This window comes from Pogona vitticeps, chromosome 1, assembly GCF_051106095.1.
Source record: "Pogona vitticeps strain Pit_001003342236 chromosome 1, PviZW2.1, whole genome shotgun sequence".
NCBI lineage: Eukaryota > Metazoa > Chordata > Lepidosauria > Squamata > Agamidae > Pogona > Pogona vitticeps.
Window position 1 is genome coordinate 334,787,162 of NC_135783.1, and position 17,582 is coordinate 334,804,743.

Consider the following 17,582-nt stretch of genomic DNA (forward strand, 5'->3'; position numbering starts at 1 on the left):
ATAGACAATAACATCCGCATGCCTGTTGACCTTTTCAAAGAATTTTAAAAGGTTTGAGGCAAGAATTCCCTTACAGAAGCCATGCTGTTTTTCCATCAGCAAGGCTTGTTCTTCTATGTGTTTTAAGATTTTATTTTGGATGAGGCTTTCCACCATCTCCCCTGGCCTGTAGTTTCCCATGTCCCCCCTCCTTCCCTTTAAAGATTGGTGTGATGTGCAGTATCCTCCAGTCCTCTGGCACTGTGGCCATTTTAAGGGACAAGTGGAATATTTTAGTTAAAAGGTCAGCAACTTCATTCCTCAGTTCTTTAATATCCGTTGGGTGGATGTCCTCTGGGCCCAGTGACTTATTGATCTTCAATTTATCAATTAGGTCTAAAACATCCTCTCTTTGAACTTGTATCTGATTTAATTCATTAGTCAGGAGGGGCCGTTCGGGCAGTGGAATCTGCCCAAGGTCTTCAGTCGTGAAGACAGATGTGAAGAACTCAATTTCTCTGCAATCTCCAAGTTGCCCTTTCCCTCCCTCACCATCACACCTTTGAAAACAATCTGAAATGGCTGGTGGCTTTTTATTTTTTTTATTTTTTTTAGGGAGTGGTTTAATATGAAGGTGAAATGCAGCCTGATGCTTTCAGTGCATATTTGATTGGAAATAAGCCCCACTATGCTGTATTTTTTTTTTTGTGGTGGGGGGATACACAGTATTAAGAGCTGCTCTCCTGTGGCATCCAGATAACTGATAGTATGGAGCTGTATGGGTGCTGAACTAAGCAGAACCTGAATTCCCAAAGGGGGAATAACAACAACAATCATCTTAGAACTGCAGAGCTGGAAGGGACCCTATAGATCATCAGGTCCATCCCCTGTCAAGAAGACACAGTGGAGAACTGTGCTATCGTTGAGCTATCCAGCAGTGCTCACTCTGAATTTACATTGGAAGCTATATGTACAATGGACAAGAGGGCCAGATGTCCCCTTTTACAGAAGACAAGAGCTGGACCTAGCCATTTTGGGTCTCAGGATTTTCCCACCTTATTAATGAAGCTTGCATTGCATGAGGTTGGCTCCCACAGACCTCAGAAGAGATGTAAGGGAGGGCAATTCTATCATGTTTTTCCTCACTATCATGTCTTTTCCTCTAAAAATCATTTCCAGTTTTGAAACACACAACTCACTTGGGCATAAAGCAGGCCATGGAAGGCCTAAATCTATGTTTTCCCTTGCGCCCTAGAAGGTGACAAGGGTTTTTAAAAGGGGGGGGGCTTGGGCAGAGGATGTTGGGCTTTGAGAGGAGCTACACATAACTTACGGACTATCCTTTGTTCAACCCTGTTTTAAAAGAAGCACTCTCACCCTGCAGAATACATCATCTTAGAAGAGGAATTCACTTTGTGTGTGTGTGTGGGGGGGAAAGGAGACACACCTCTACCAAGATGAGTTGCCTTTATTCTTACAAGAACTGGTTGCAGGAGAAGATGCTCCTTTTTAAATGCACCTGTTTGGTTCACCGGCCATCATTTTAATTGACCAAAACGTTGATCCAACTCAGTGGTTCTTAACCTTGGGTTACTCAGGAGTTTTTGGACTGCAACTCCCAGAAGCCTTCACCACCAGCTGATCAGTTCACTATGATGTTAACTCACTCTCCGTAGATCATGATCTGCAGAGACAGAATCAAAGATATTACTGAAGGAATCATATTTCATGAACAAAAGGCAAAGAGACTATGTGTTTTGTGGGACATGCTTATAATTTGTCCATATGGCTAGGAAACAATAGAGAAATGGTTTATTAAATTAGAACAATAATGGACACAGGTTCCATATATACTGGTAGTAAAGAATCTATTGCTGTGGTATGTGGAGTGGTCAGTCTCTCTCTCTCTCTCTCTCTCTCTCTCATACACACACACCCCAATATATAGATATACCCTATCGGTATACGTAGGTTACTTCTTTAAGACAACACAAAATTTTAAGTATTTCCTATGATTTACAGCAGAGGTCATTAACCTCCAATCTGCGGCCTGGTGCCAGGCCGTGGCCTGAGCTGGACCGGGCCACGGAGACAGACCTCCCGCCATCATCATAGGCATCCTTCAGTCTCGAGAGACTATGGTAGCATGCTCTGTATGGAGGACTTGGAACAGCGTCTAGTGTTTGAACGCTGCATGCGAAGCTGGAGTGTCCTCTCCAGAGCATGAAGCCTGGGTAGAATAATATGGAGGATAGGCTGTTACCCAAGCAGCAAATCCCCCCTCTCCACGTCACTGAAATAGTCCAATGGAAAGGCAAGAGCCAATACGACTTGTTTCAGCAACGTCGCAGGAGTTGGCAGAATGACACGAACTGCCTCCGGGACTCTGGCTCCGGATTTTGCCTCGAGGTTAACTCCTGAAGGCTTTTCCATCAGTGGATATTGCCACAAGGCAGTGGAGGTTTGAAATCAGAGTTTTCCTTCTCTTAGATGGGCTGCCTTCCAGGGCTAAACGAGTCCCACCTACCCCCGCACATGCTCCCCTCCCCACAGCTGCTTTGTGCATGCATGCCAGCGCTGGCATGAATGCTTCTCCACCCCTTCACGCATGCACCCACCTGAAGGGGTGGGTGGGCGCACGGGCGTGCTTGCAGGCACTCCTGCACGTGCGCAAAGGGGTGGGGGAGCACTCACACCTGCGCTGGCAGGCAGGCGCTCTCCCCCGCTGCTTCGCACATACGCCCTAGAGTCTGCGCAAGCACTGGCCGGTATCCTGCCATCTGCAGAAGGGGAAAATCCATAGATTCAAAACAAAAATGTAGGTGGAACATCTCAAAGAACTGCTGGGAATACTTTGGTGTTTTTTTTAATGCTTGAATAATCATCTTGGTTTTTTAGAAGGAAAAAAATCCCTTCATCACTGTGGTTCTCTAACACAATTTCCCTTTCCTCTCCCTCTCCTGTAAAGCAAATATAATTTTTTAGCACATTTTCTCCAGGAAGAAAAAAAAAGTTATTTTATCAAAACAAAATGCGAAGTCTAAGCTGTACCCTCTTATCTGATGCAATGTTTTAAACAACTTAATGGCTTCTCCACAGTTTTTAATGGCTGCAATATTATGCAGCTAACAAACAATTTCAGAATTAAGTTGCCCCAATTAAGAGCCAGAAGCAGGTGGCTCAATAATAGCACTTTTTTCATTTCATTTATTAGAAAGATGAAGCAGGGGAAGGAAAATCTACATTCCCCCCCCAAAAAAAAATCAGTGTAGTGCTTTAACTATTTTCATCACCTATGACAAGGGCATGCAAGGAATTTGCATGACCCAAATCATTTCAAATACAACTTCATGCCTGTCGTTCTTTCCGAATTTTTAAAAGCTTCTTTGAAGCCCTCCTAAATTTGAAGAGAGAGCGAGAGAGCAGAAGATACAGTACTGTAATTTCTTTTCAAATTTACAAGTGCAAATAGGGATTGACATTTTTCAATGCTATTTATCAATACAGTATTGTTGATGTTGTTATTGTTGAAGTTCATTTTTTCTGAGTAACGGATTGCATTCCTGCAGCTGGAAAATTCAGATTATGTGCGTATGTTTCTGCATGTCTCTCTGTGTACATGTAGAGAGACGTGTGTCTCTGTCCTTATGTTTTAAAAATCTCGGAAAAAAGGAAGGGAGCCCGTTTGCACAAGGGGTTATTGACCAGACGTCGCTCAGAAGTCAATGTTAAAAAGGAGACTTTAAGGAAAAATGTTATTGTCAACGGCATCTTTGATGTGAGTAGATTATTGTCCTGAAAAACAGGCAACCATAAAACATGCTTCCCCCCCCCTCTCTCATCCTTAAATCTATTCTTTTCACACCAGGCTAGAAGCTGTAGCATGAGCCCGCCCTCTAGCGATAAAGCCCAGAAATGCTACCTCGCTGTCATTCCCTTTCTGACTTGCATGCATGATTGGCAGGAGACAAAGCTATGTGGCAGAGCCCGGTTCCCTCGAGAGACATTTCTGGACCCGAAGCAAGAAGGGGATTCATGTCTAGCCATCCGCCCCATTAGTGTTGCCAAATTGCATTTTTTTCCTACCAACCATTTCCTTAGCAAGGCCTGGCCCAAGATTATCAGCTGCTTGAAGCAGAATACCAAGCGATGCCTGCTGAAGTCAAGGGGTATAGCACTTCAAAGCCGGTCATGTCATTTCTGGCACAAAAGGCAGAAAATCCCACAAGTAGCAGAAATATATATTCCAACAATGAAAATTCTTTTTTGTTTTTTTGTTTTTACAATGACTGGCATCCATTTACTATAATTATTTATATGAACAAGAAGACATAATATACCTACTCCCATATCTCATGTTTCTTTTTGGAAAGATCTTTACAATTATGTTCTGATTCACCTTCTTCCATTTTTGTCCTTTTCTTTGTTTCTGCAACCCTCCTACTTTTCTGTATTTCGAGTTACTATCTGTCTCCTTCTCTTACCTATTCATTCTGTCTGGTTCAGGCCTAACTTCTTTTATTACAATGATCTTTACTGTTTTGTGCTACCTTTTTTTTTTTTTTGGTAATTCTATAAATTTTTTAATAAAAATCCAATAATATTTTTTAAAATGATTTAACAATTTTACTGTGTTTCCATCATTCCTAAAATAGGGTGCTCGAGGGAGCTGCTTCAGTCTAATGGCAGGACTGGTCAGGTTCCTTAATTTAAAGACTTCTTTTTCATTGTGGATGTTTTTAGAGGCATATAACATTCAGTGTTTTCACAGGAGAAAAATACAGCATGTTACCTCACAAAGATCAATGAGACCTATTATAATGTGCTGTCAAGTTGATTCTGACTTATGACAGCCCTTCCCTTGTGTTTCTAGGCACAGAGTACTCAGAAGGGGTTTATCATTCCCTTCTTCTTGAGCATTCTGGGACTGTGCAGCTTTGCCCAGGGCCACACAGGGTGGCTCTACTCCTGGGAAGCACAGTGGGGAATCAAACCTCTGGCTTAGCAGCCAGGTGTACAAGTCACTATCCACTGTGGGACTCACTCATTGGTAAATGTATTTAGGAGAACCGGCATGGTGTAGTGGGGTAGAGTGTCAGATTAGGACTCAGGAAACCTGGGTTCAAGTCGCTGCACAACCATGGAAATCCATTGGGAAGAGTGTATGGCAATTATTGAGTGTAGCTTGAAAAAATAAACTTTCCATTAATAATTATGCAGCAGATAAAAGTTCCAGCGGGGACCTTCAGAGCTGACTGACTTCAAGTCTCCCCATAGTAGACTAACCCTTTTTTAAATTAGTTCTTCTCAACTGGCACTTATTGTCTCAATAATTCACACAGAAAGACTGGTAATGAGAAAGAATAAAATGTTTCCTTTTACTTACAGTTCTTCATAGATAAAAAACAAACATCACATTGTGTAGAAAAAGATAATAACTAGTTACGTCACTGAGTTTAACCGGCTAGCTAGCTTCATTACTAACTAACTGACTGATTACATAACTGACAAAACACTTCACTCTGTCTTCAGACTCCATATTTCTGACAGACTTGCCTGATAGGAAAAAAGATGGGGAAAAGTATCCGAGACAGAGAGGGAACAATTGGCTGCTACTGAGTTGACTGACATTCAACCCCTGTCCAAAAAAGTCCCTTCCAGAGAGATCCTCTCAAAAGGCATCATATGTAACTGCCTCACTCTGTCTAATGACAGGGCTGGCTCTGTTTTCAACAGAAACAACAACACACAAATGGCGAACTAACTGCTCTTCCATATCACTTCTCCCTTGCCTTGAAATCTGGTTCCAGTGTCTGATGTTCTCAGGGTGGCGTTTTGCAGGACTGTCATGAAAGAACATCAGCTGAAATCCTGTTGTACAGTTATGCAAATTGATTAGCTTTTAGACATGAATTGCTGCAAGTTAAGAAAACTCTGCAGACATTTGACAAACATACACACCTTGAGAGGTGTTTGCAGCCAAATACCTAAACCAGCAAGCTATCCAGCCAGCTATTGATAACCTTATTTCCCATTAATTATCCGGTCCCTTTTTAAACCTCACTAGTGTTGCAGTGAGTTCCACAGTTTAACAAGTTAGTGCTCAGGCATCTTCCTGCATCCCCAAATCTTAGTGCAACACAGAATAGAAGTGCTGTTAGTCAAAGGTCCATCTGCAGGGTTACTGGTACTGGGGACTGGGGAGGATCTGAGGAGTAACAATCGCAAACAGTAATAATTGTAACCTCTGGCCCTCCATAAAATATGTTTTGAAATGGACTATGCACCCATTCTAGAATAAGAATCATAGAATCATTAAGGTGGAAAGGGCCTGAGCAGAGTCCAACCCTCTGCTCAATGCAGGAATCCAAATCAAAGCAGATCTGACAGATGCTTGTCTAATTTTTCTCTTGAAAGCCTCCAACATTGGAGTACAGTACTCACCACCTCCTGAGATAGCTGGTTCCACTGTCTCACTGCTCTAACAGTTAGGAAGTTTCTCCTGATATTCAACCGAAATCTGCCTTTTTGTAACCCGAACCCATTATTATGTTTCGTACACTCTGGGGTGATTGAGAACAGGTCCTGTCCCTCTTCTATATAACTACCTGTCAAGTATTTGAAAAGTGCTATCACATCTCCCCTCAGTCTTCTTTTCTCAAGGGTAATCATGTCCAGTTCTTTCAGTTGTTCCTCACAGGGCTTGGTCATCAGTCCCCTGATCGTCCTTGTTGCCCTCCTCTGAACCTGCTCCAGTGTGTTGGCATCTTTCTTAAAGTGTGGTGTCTAGAACTGGACATAGTGCTCTAGATGAGGGCTGAATAGATGTATGACCTTATTTATTTATTTTATTTATTTATTACATTTATACCCCGCCCCTCTAGACCACTGGTTCTTAACCTTGGGTTACTCAGGAGTTTTGGACTGCAACTCCCAGAAGCCTTCACCACCAACTGTGCTGGCTGGGGTTTCTGGGAGTTGCAGTTCAAAAACATCTGAGTAACAAAGGTTAAAAACCACTGCTCTAGACCATGTCTACTCTATCCCAGAGTCAGATGATTGTTCTGGACACCTGTGGAACCCGAACCTCGGGTCAAGAGGTACTGATGGGAGTGCTGTCCCACCCCAAGGCGACTGTAGGCACTCAGACTGCTCCACGTCCCTTCCCTCCCAAGTTGATACATCAAGCCGTCGACACCACTGACTTGGAAAAGGGATTGAAAGGGTTATCTGTGGCAACCCAGACAACACTGGTTTTGGTGGGACATTATCCCGGGTGGATGGGAGATGGTGTGGATGCAGGGCCCATGGACTGGGAAGTGGGAGCAGGTCCGCGTACCGAAGCAAGAGGCTGACAACTGGAGAAAGAAGGGACTTCCCCAGCGCCCGTCCTATTGGGGAGAGACCGAGACCCGTGAGTGGAGGTGCAAGCTGAGGGAAGAGAAAGAGGCCGTGGAAAGAGAACGTGAGGCAAAAAGGGCATATGGAGGAGTTGAGAAAGATGGGGTGCTTCCTGGGCCCTGGGACACTCGGTTTGGTGAAGGATCCACGTTCTGGGGAGGGAGTGGGGATGAGGAGACCATCCCTCTATTAATCCCAGATCCTGAAGACATTGTGCTCGAAGAACCTGTAAGGGTTCAGGCTGGTCCATGGGCTCCGAAGTCAACTAACCCGTTTGAAAAGGAAGACTGGTTTCCCCTGTCTGAGCCATTGCTCCCTCAGGAGAAGTTCATTCCTAGTTTATTGGATGTTTCTGCACCCATACCACCTTTAATAAATGAAGACGAGTTTGTTGGTTTAAAAATGCCTCATGGTTTATTTGGAACAGGGGAGGATAGGACAGGTGAACCCTCACAACATCTGGCACATCTAAAATGCACCTGAATGCTCACTGATACCATCAGATGCTTGTAGATATCCTGTTTACTAGAGGTGGATCAGGGCCTAGAGTGGGAGCAGGTGAAAGGCGGAGAGGAGAAGGCAGCAAGGCTTAAAACCCCATCCCTCGTATTGGGGAGAGACGGAAGATAAAGAATGGAGACGTAGGTTAAGAGAGGAAAGAGAAGCCATTGTCAGGGAACTAGAGAGGAAAAAGGCATGGCATCTTGCTGAGTTACAGAAGATGGGGGTCTACCCGGACCGTGGTTGGCAGATGCAGGAGAGGGGTTGTCCTTATGGGGCTGGAGCAACGATGAAGAGACAGTTCATCATAAGTTGTATGTGTATATACTTACAATGACAATAAATTATTATTATTATAAGTGAAACTCCTGTATCACCTCAGATGTGGGGTGGTGGTCGCTGGGTTGATTATGAAGGAAGAAATACACTCTTCCTTTCAGAAAGTGGAATATTGCCGTTTCTACCATTCGTTTGCATAATGTAGTATTCATTAAGTTGGGAGCGAAGTGCCATATTCACATATTACTTCATCTTCACTGCTTTATATCTTTGAAGGAGCATTTCACACTCTTTTTAAAAGTACATTATTATTTTTGCTGTTTGCTAAAATAGGCCAATATACATTATATGTTTACAAGGTTGCCGCGATATCAAGTCGACACTTTTAAGAATTGGAATTCCATTCCAAGATCGCTCAAAAATGGTTTCAAATGGCTATGCTTACTTTTTCAGGCAAGTTTACGTGTCTTCCCACCACCTTCTCCTCCCATCACCACCCCAACATAGAAGAAGAATTGATGGCTGCAATTTGATTATTAGCAGAGAGGAGAGCACAGATGGAAGTGATATTTAAATTTCAGCATGTGTTGATATTACATGGAGGATGGGGAGAAACCGTTTAGGGGATGGCGTCAGTAATATTGCCAGTTCTGTTTATTTATCTCATGTCAAGTAAGAAATGTTAGCCCATTCCCCCCCCCAAAGAAAATACAGTAGGCATGTTCCTCAAACCATGAAGGGAATATTAACAGCAGCATTACAAGCTGGTTAATATGTTGTGAAATCATCCAGAGCCTTCCACCCTGCAAAAATCCAAAACAGCTAGTTCCATTACAAAAGTTGGCCCTTTAGACGACAACTCTTACGTTCACAGACTACTTGCCTGTATTAGTTGGGGATGATGGAATGTGAAATACAACAATAGCACCATAGATTGTTTCATCCCCTGCCTTTCCTTCTGTAAATCCATGGTTTACAGCCTTTTGTATCTCATGAATCCATCACTCCACCAAAAAAACCTGTATCTCACCATGATAGACACACCGTGACAATTTCCCTGCTCCAAGAAGGACATCTACACCTTTATAGACATTCCTAAGTGTTGAGGACTTCTAAATTGCTGTAATATTGTGGAGAATAAACACATCTGACAGAAACAGAATCATTCCATTAATAGCTGAAAAATATAATACAAGCCAAAACCCTATTAGTTACACGTGCTGGTGTAACACAGCTGCTGTAAATCATGGCACAAATGGCCACAACCTAAGAAATTGGCATAAGTGATTGTTGTTGCTCACCCACTCATGCCACTTGGTGCCCACTTGGTGGCATGACAGCAAACGGCTCTGCTAACTTGATAATCTGCAGCAATTCACCACTGAGATTTACGCTGGATGTATTCCATTGGACATAAAACTCAACAGAATTTTGGTGACAGTTGAGTACCCATTTTATTGCTATAGTAGCTTTGAAGAATAAAGATAATACAAACTCTGCATGTCATTCTTACAGGGGGACATAGGGACTGAAGGAGAGACACTTCCTGGTAAGGTGGCTGCCTCTTTCAAAATCTGCAATTGTTATAAATACAGTGGTGCATTGCTTAACGATGATAATCCGTTCCAGGAAAATCACAGTTAAGCGAAAACATCATAAAGTGAAAATAAAAACCCAATTGAAACGCATTGAAACCCGTTCAATGTGTTCCAATGGGGTAAAAACTTACCGTCCAGCGAAGATTATATGGCGGTCATTTTCGCTGCCTGTATAGCAAGGAATCTGTTCCTAAACACAGCGGGGAGCTATATCACCCAGTGGCCATTTTGAAACTGCTGATCAGCTGTTCAAAAACGTTGTTTTGTGAAGAATTGGTTCCCGAAGCAGGGAACCGATCATCGCAAAGCGAAATTCCCCTGTTAAGACTATCGTTTTGCGATCACAAAAGATCGTCGTTAAGCAGATTCATCATAATGCGAGGCAATCGTAAAGCGAGGCACCACTGGATCTTAGGTCTCACATGGAAATCTGTGTGCCACCAGATGTATGGATACTTGAAGAACTTCAAGGTTCCTTATGCTCACTCCATATTAGAAGACCATATTATGAGCCTTTAGGAGACTTTTCAGATGCTACATCTAAGCATGGATACTTAGTCACTGCAGAACCATGATGGGCAGCAACGTCCAATGGAATGTACAGTCATATTTTCTGTTTTCCTCTAGGACTATTATGAGAAGACCTTTCCGAGATAATTAACTCACGTGAGCCATGTGCCATCAAGTCAGAACTAACTTATAGCCACCTTAATAGGTCTTTTGACTGACTCACTGGACAGTTCGGTGAGTTAGTCATCCAGCTGCTGAGCCACAGATTAGAAGTTCGAACCTCACTGTGCCTCTCAGAAGAGCCAGCTTGTGCGGCCTTCGGCAAACTAAACTGTCGCAGGATGCCTCCAGAAAAAGGGAATGGTACGCCACTTTTGATTACTCTCCATCTAGAAAATCCTGAAAAGGACTGTCGTAAGCCAGAAATAACTAGAAAGAACATAGTTATTAACAGGGCTTTTAAGGTAAGTGAGACATTTAAGCAGTGGTTTTACAAGTTCAAGCTTCCCAAATGATTTATTGGCTAGGCAGGGATTTGAACCCAGGTCGCCTGAGTTCTAGTTTGTCACTCTGTCCACTAGATCAACCTGAGAACTAATTAACTCATAGAGCTGCTATAAACTAGAAGCAACCGGATAACAACAAGAGCAGCCCCCACTGCACCCTGTTCAGATCAGCACTCTAGAGATGTGCATGAATCAGAAAACTGGTGGTTCGTAATGGTTCATGGCTAACCACAAACCACCACAAACCCCTGGAAAAACAAAGTGGTTCATGGTTCGTTTTTCTGGTCAGTGCCTATGGGGGGGGGGGGGGACACTTACCTGCTCCCGCTCTCACCCTGTCCTGGTCACTTCCCTACTGGCTGCTGCAGCTGTTGTCATCTTCAGAGGCAGCAGGCCCAGCTTCCCGGCCAGCAGCCAGCCACTGCCTTTGCGCATGCCCCGGCTTTTCGGCTGGGGAGTCAGCGCATGCTCAGGAGCAGTGGCCTTGTATCCTGGAGACGATGGGGGCAGTGGGAACGGGGTGGGCTGGAATCCCTTTTTGCCAAACCAAACAAAGCATCGAGGGGGGGGGGAAGTTCCAGTGTTTCATTTTGCTTCAACAAAATGCGATCCCCGAATTCGGTCATGAGCTGGCCCACAAAACAACCCGGTTTGTTATTTTTTTATGGCTTGCCATTTGGTTCCTGCCTATCTTTCCTCTAGAAGTACAAATTAGATGGGGTTTAATGGCTCTTATTCTTTCCCCTACTCTAGTCCTGAACTAGGTGGGCCCCACTGCAATTTATATTGTAAGTTTGTGATACAGTGGGGTCTTGACTTGAGAACTTAATCCGTATTGGAAGGCGGTTCTCAAGTCAAAAAGTCTGTAGGTCAAGTCTCCATTGACCTACAGTGCATTGAAAACCGATTAATCCCGTAACAGGCCGTTTTTGTTCCATTTTGATTTTTTTCTGGTCTGTAAGTCAATTCTCAGGCTGCAAGTCAAACCTAAATTTTGTGGCCAGAGAAGCCTGTAACTCAAAAAGTCTGTAAGTCAAGCCGTCTGTAAGTCAAGGGTCCACTGTATATGATCTCAACCTGGAAAATCCTGAGATTTCCTTGGGAGACAGAGAACAGCTGCATCCCTAGCTTTTTAACTCCTAATTCTGGGAGGTGCTAAGGCTTGTCGGGGAATAGAGGGCAATGGTTAATTTTCAAAACTAGACCTGTAGGAGATTTTAGTTTATGTTTAATTGGAAGGTGTAGTCAAGTTGTTCTGTCGTGGGTGAGAGTTACAGGCACTTGGGGTACGTTGAGACCACAGATGTAAATCTTAGTTAATGTTGTTCTTGTAGGGAAAGATACATTTCAAAAGATTTTCTCCCAACTCTTTCATATTTGTGCATTTTTCTTTTCTGCATTTTGTCCCTTAAAAAAATTGCAGAAGTGTTTTGTGTGCAAGAAAAGGTATAATTTTGTGCAGAAAACCTTGAATACAACTTTTAAAAATGGCAAAATATAGGTTTTTAATACCAAAACATGGGTCTTTTCCCTCTAGGGCTGCTGTGAAAACAAGACATTTTGCTGTCTTGCAGGAGAGAAAATTCTCGTCCAGTTGACCATTTATTCCAATCGTCTGTTTTAATGTTTTGAGATGCTCTTTTTTGTCATTACTGAGGATGACAACATTTGTGACTACAACATCATACCTGGTTCAGAGATACTTTTAATGTAGTTGTGCTGGCCACTCACCCCAGACCTAATAATGGGTGGTCTTCTATTGTGTAACCTCCTCTTTAGATGGTAATGTGTGTTACTTCCCTCTCCTCAAAATGTGACAACACAGCAGGTTTGAGGTTGCTCCCCTGTTCCTTCTACTTGTCTTCCTCCCATCTTTACAGGGGTGATGCTAGATTAAGTACCATTCCCAATGCAAGTCACAATATTTCACGTCTCCAGTAAAAAAAAATTAGACAAGGAAGCCCATTTGAAAGAGGAGCATTTATGACGCTCAAAAATGGGCACAGATTTTAAAAACGCTAAGAAACATGGCTTTGTGAGCTATTTCCAGGGAATGGGCGAAAGGAGATGCAGTAGCCAAATGATACATTTCTCGCGTTGGGTCGCATCCCAGATTCTCACATTAAAATCAATGGAACTTAAGTTAGGCTGTAATTTACAAGCACAATTTTAATTTATTACATTTTAATAAATTAATGAGTAGGAGCCACACATCCATGTGATCACCCCTTCCTCTGTTCCAGTTTCTTTGTGTTCATCAAAGCAAGGAGAAAACTCTTAATGTATTCGCGAAGGCTTTCACGGCCAGGATCTAATGATTGTTGTGGGTTTTTTGGGCTCTTTGGCTGTTTTCTGAAGGTTGTTCTTCCTAACGTTTTGCCAGTCTCTCTGGTCGGCATCTCATACATCATACATCAAAGGGGTCACGGACTACATGGGGAAACTTTTGAAAAACACAACCTACAAACATTATTTAAGCCCACCACAAAAATACAACAAATGTTACGGTCAGCAAAGGACAGAAGGGACCCCCTCACCACTGCAGGAGTATACCGGATACCTTGCAGTTGTGGCCAGGTATATATTAGAACCACAAAACGAAGCATCCACACCAGAATCAAAGAACATAAGAGACACTGCAGACTAAAACAACCAGAAAAATCTGCAGTAGCTGAACATGCCCTAAAACAAGCTGGACATGAAATTCTATTTCAAAATACTGAAATACTGGACAACACCAGAAATCACTATGTCAGACTGCACAGGGAAGCCATTGAAATCCACAATCACCAGCAGAACTACAACAAAAAAGAGGAAAGTTTGAAACTCAATAAAACTTGGCTCCCAGCTCTCAAAAATACAGAGTGCAAAAGGTCAACGAACTCTACCCAGCCACAAGGACCGGGGATCACTACACACAAAAGACCAGCTAATGACACCCATCAACCACAGTGACAATCTCTGCTCCTTATCACAACAGTTACACCCACAACAAGACACACTAATCACCCATCTCCAGAAAAGGACAAAAGCCTACCTCACAGCCACAAATACTCCACTCCCAAGCAAACTACACCAGAGCACAGAGTGCTGTCCTCTGAAATGCCAGCCACAGAGACTGGCGAAAAGTTAGGAAGAAGAACCTTCAGAACACGGCCAAAGAGCCCGAAAAACCCACAACAACCAGAAAACTCTTAGTTGAGGACAGTTATTCTCATGGAATAACTGGGCAGAATATTTCTTGCATGTTGCCCTTTTTTATTTCTAACTAAAAGGGATGGAGATTTTCAAGGAAGGAAGGAAGGAAAATTGGAAAGGGACCTATGATGTTTCTAAGATGTTGGATAGCCCCTTGTCCTGATCAGGATAAACTTACATTGTCATAAAAATGAGGTGATAAATAATAAAGTCTCTGGTCGATTCAGTTCCCAGCCTCTTTTGTGGACAGCAGTGGGGCTGCCAACAGTGACAGTTGTTGGTGTGAGAAGGGACATCTGTCTACAGAGTAATCTGGAATGGGATGACTGCATTATTTCCAAGAGACCACCAAAACAGTCATCAGATAGTAATAACTCCTTCCTATTACTGGCTTGGTTCTGATGTGACATTGACCCTGCTGGGGACAGGATTTCTATTTTCTACAAAGTTGTCAAAGCACAGTTTTTCCCTTGACTTCCTAACCAGGAAAGCAATCTCTTGGTTATTGTGAAAATAAACCTATTTTTAAATTGCATGTAATATTAGAAATAAATAAAATGGAATTAATAATAATAAAGCAGTTTGACATAGTAGGAAATAGTGCATACTTATGTACATACATGCACACACAGAGACACACTTGAAGATTAATAGATGGATGTCATTTGTTACCTCATAAAAGCATAAATTGATCATATTTTAGATTTTACACATAATACAGTGGTGCCTCAACTTATGACCATAATCCGTTCCAGAAGATGGGCGTAACTCGAAATGGTTGCAAGTCGAAGCACCATTTCCCATAGGTATGCATAGGAACGCAATTAATCGGTTCTAAAAAATATTATCACCCCCCCAAAAAAACTGCAAGCCCCATTGGAACACGATGGGGGTGAAAAATAATCCAAAAAACCCCCACCCCACACACACAACCAGCCCCATCAGAATGTGATGGGGCTGAATACACACACACACACACACACACACAATATCACAGCACAGAAACAACCCCCCCCCAAAACCCAAACCCACCCTGCAAAACCCTGTAGATGTACTCACCCAGAAGCAGAAAGCAGCACCAGGCTGTCTGAAGCCTCTCTGCAAATGCTCTTTGCCGACCAACAGTTAGTCCTGTAATTTGAATTCCCCACCTTTTTCTCTGCCTATTTTGTTTGCAACGCAACACTCCAGCCGCAGGTCGAAGCAAAATTTTGCAGCCAGAGCTGGTCGCAACTCGAAATGGTCGTATGTCAGGACGTTCGTAAGTCAAGGCACCACTGTAATGGATTTTCAAAAACACTGATTGACATGTTTTACTCCTGCAACCCAAGATGAAAGATAATTAGAGGTCATCTGAAACTCCATGTGACTGCTCACCCCCGTCTGACTACATCTTCAAGGTCTTGTTGGTCAACTGGAGAACATTATTGGAAATTAAAACAGTTTAAAAGAAATTGTGTTGAAACTGTTTACTTAGTTCTGTGTGAAGTGTTTCATGTCTTGGCTACATCTGTTAATAAGTGGGCTGAGTTTATGCTTCTATAGTTATGTTTCAAGCAAATTATCTCTGCAGAGAATGCAGTCCAATCAGCCTATATATTTATTTAGTTAAAGCAGGAAACAACACTTAGAGAATTTATGCCAATCCCAGAAGGATGCAGTCTCTAACCAAAATGTCATCTGATCAAAGGAGGCTGAAAACAAGAAAGAATCTCTGGACATGCAGGTCAGAATCCTTTTCAGCTTCTGTAGGGGATAATGCTCATTCTGTGGAGTTCCCAGAAAGTCTTTACACCAACAAAAATGGGGAAAAGCATCTGCTCAGTCTAACAAAGTTTCTGCTTGCGTAAGGAGGTACAGGATACCTCCTTAGGCAAGCCCTGTAATTCATAAACCACCTGTGCTATGGGCAGTTGCATAAGAGGAACAAGTGAACAGATACTGGCCATCAACTCAATGCCTTAATGGTGCCTCAGCCTGAAATATATTGTTGGGTTTCTTTGGGAGAGTTTGTGAGGAAAAATGAGTGTGGTCTTAATTAAAAATAATAATAATAAACCACTTCTTCTGATTACGCAGCAGATAAAATAGTTTGGCAGAAACTTATAGAACAGATTGAACTACAATCTCCCTTATTTGTTAGTTTACCTCAACTAGCATTTGTTTCAATACATTCACTCACAGATTCTGGTATGAACAAGAATAAAAGCTTTCATTTTACTCACAGTTCTTCTTATATAATGAAACAAACATCATATTTTGTGGAAATGTTAACTTGTTACATTACTGAGCTTAACTACTTAATTTACTTAATTATTACGTAACTGACTAGTTGCATTGCTCACAAAACACATCCCTCTAAGTGTCCACTTCAGACTCCTTAACTCTCACACACTGATAGGACCCTCTTGACTACAAAAAGGTAGGTGAAAGGATCTGAGGTACAGAAGGAACAATTGGCTGCTATGAGCTGACTGACAGCAACCGCAGTCCAGCAAAGTCCCTCCCAGGCAAAACTTCGTAAAGGCATATTTAAAGTGGAATATACCTTCTTGGGCTCCATAATCACTGCAGATGGAGACAGCAGCCACGAAATTAAAAGACGCCTGCTTCTTGGGAGGAAAGCGATGACAAACCTAGACAGCATCTTAAAAAGCAGAGATATCACCTTGCCAACAAAAGTCCGAATAGTCAAAGCTATGGTTTTTCCTGTAGTGATATATGGAAGTGAGAGCTGGACCATAAAGAAAGCTGACCGCCGAAGAATTGATGCCTTTGAATTGTGGTGCTGGAGGAGGCTCTTGAGAGTCCCCTGGACTGCAAGGAGAACAAACCTATCAATTCTGAAGGAAATCAACCCTGAGTGCTCACTGGAAGGACAGATCCTGAAGCTGAGGCTCCAATACTTTGGCCATCTCATGAGAAGAGAGGACTCCCTGGAAAAGACCTTAATGTTGGGAAAGTGTAAAGGCAAGAGGAGAAAGGGACGACAGAGGATGAGATGGTTGGACAGTGTCACCGAAGCAACCAACATGAATTTGACCCAACTCCGGGAGGCAGTGGAAGACAGGAGGGCCTGGCATGCTCTGGTCCATGGGGTCACGAAGATTCGGACACGACTAAACGAAACGAAAATAGCCAACATATATACTTGACACCATACCTCCACAGCAAATCTTACTTTCTGAAATATTTAGTCCTCTCTGTCCTATAACTGCAATTGCATACTTTGTTACATACTGCAGTAGATGAAAAAGGCGGGAGATGAAGCGCTTTGCGATAATGTTAACATGTCAGTTTTGATAGTCACTGTTAACACACACATATGCTATGCTGATGTGGCCAGGATAGGGTTAACCTGATCATAGGAGCAAAGAGAGTATGGCAGCCCCATGCTCCTTTCACTGCTTTCTTCGTACAGAGAGTGACAGTCAGAAAAGGTGGGCCTGTGGTATTTGTGGAGACTTGCCACATAATATTATAGAGCTGGAAAGGGATCATCAGTCCAAAGCAGGACATTCACAGAGAGAGTACATGTGTAGAAGATGCTCTTCTCTTCAGACTATTGCTGTCCATGTGAAGAGAGTGAGTTATTTTTGGAGAGGTGGAG

The 17,582-nt window shown here is 42.8% G+C and overlaps 1 long non-coding RNA gene across 1 annotated transcript; it reads right to left on the reverse strand.

The window, feature by feature from the left end:
- Positions 1–1,429: 1,429 nt before the first annotated feature.
- On the reverse strand, positions 1,430–15,543 carry LOC140703015 (uncharacterized). The gene is made up of 2 exons (XR_012082299.2): positions 15,032–15,543; positions 1,430–1,663 (listed from the first exon to the last, which is right to left on the reverse strand). It is a non-coding gene; the product is annotated as an uncharacterized LOC140703015 (long non-coding RNA).
- Positions 15,544–17,582: the final 2,039 nt, after the last annotated feature.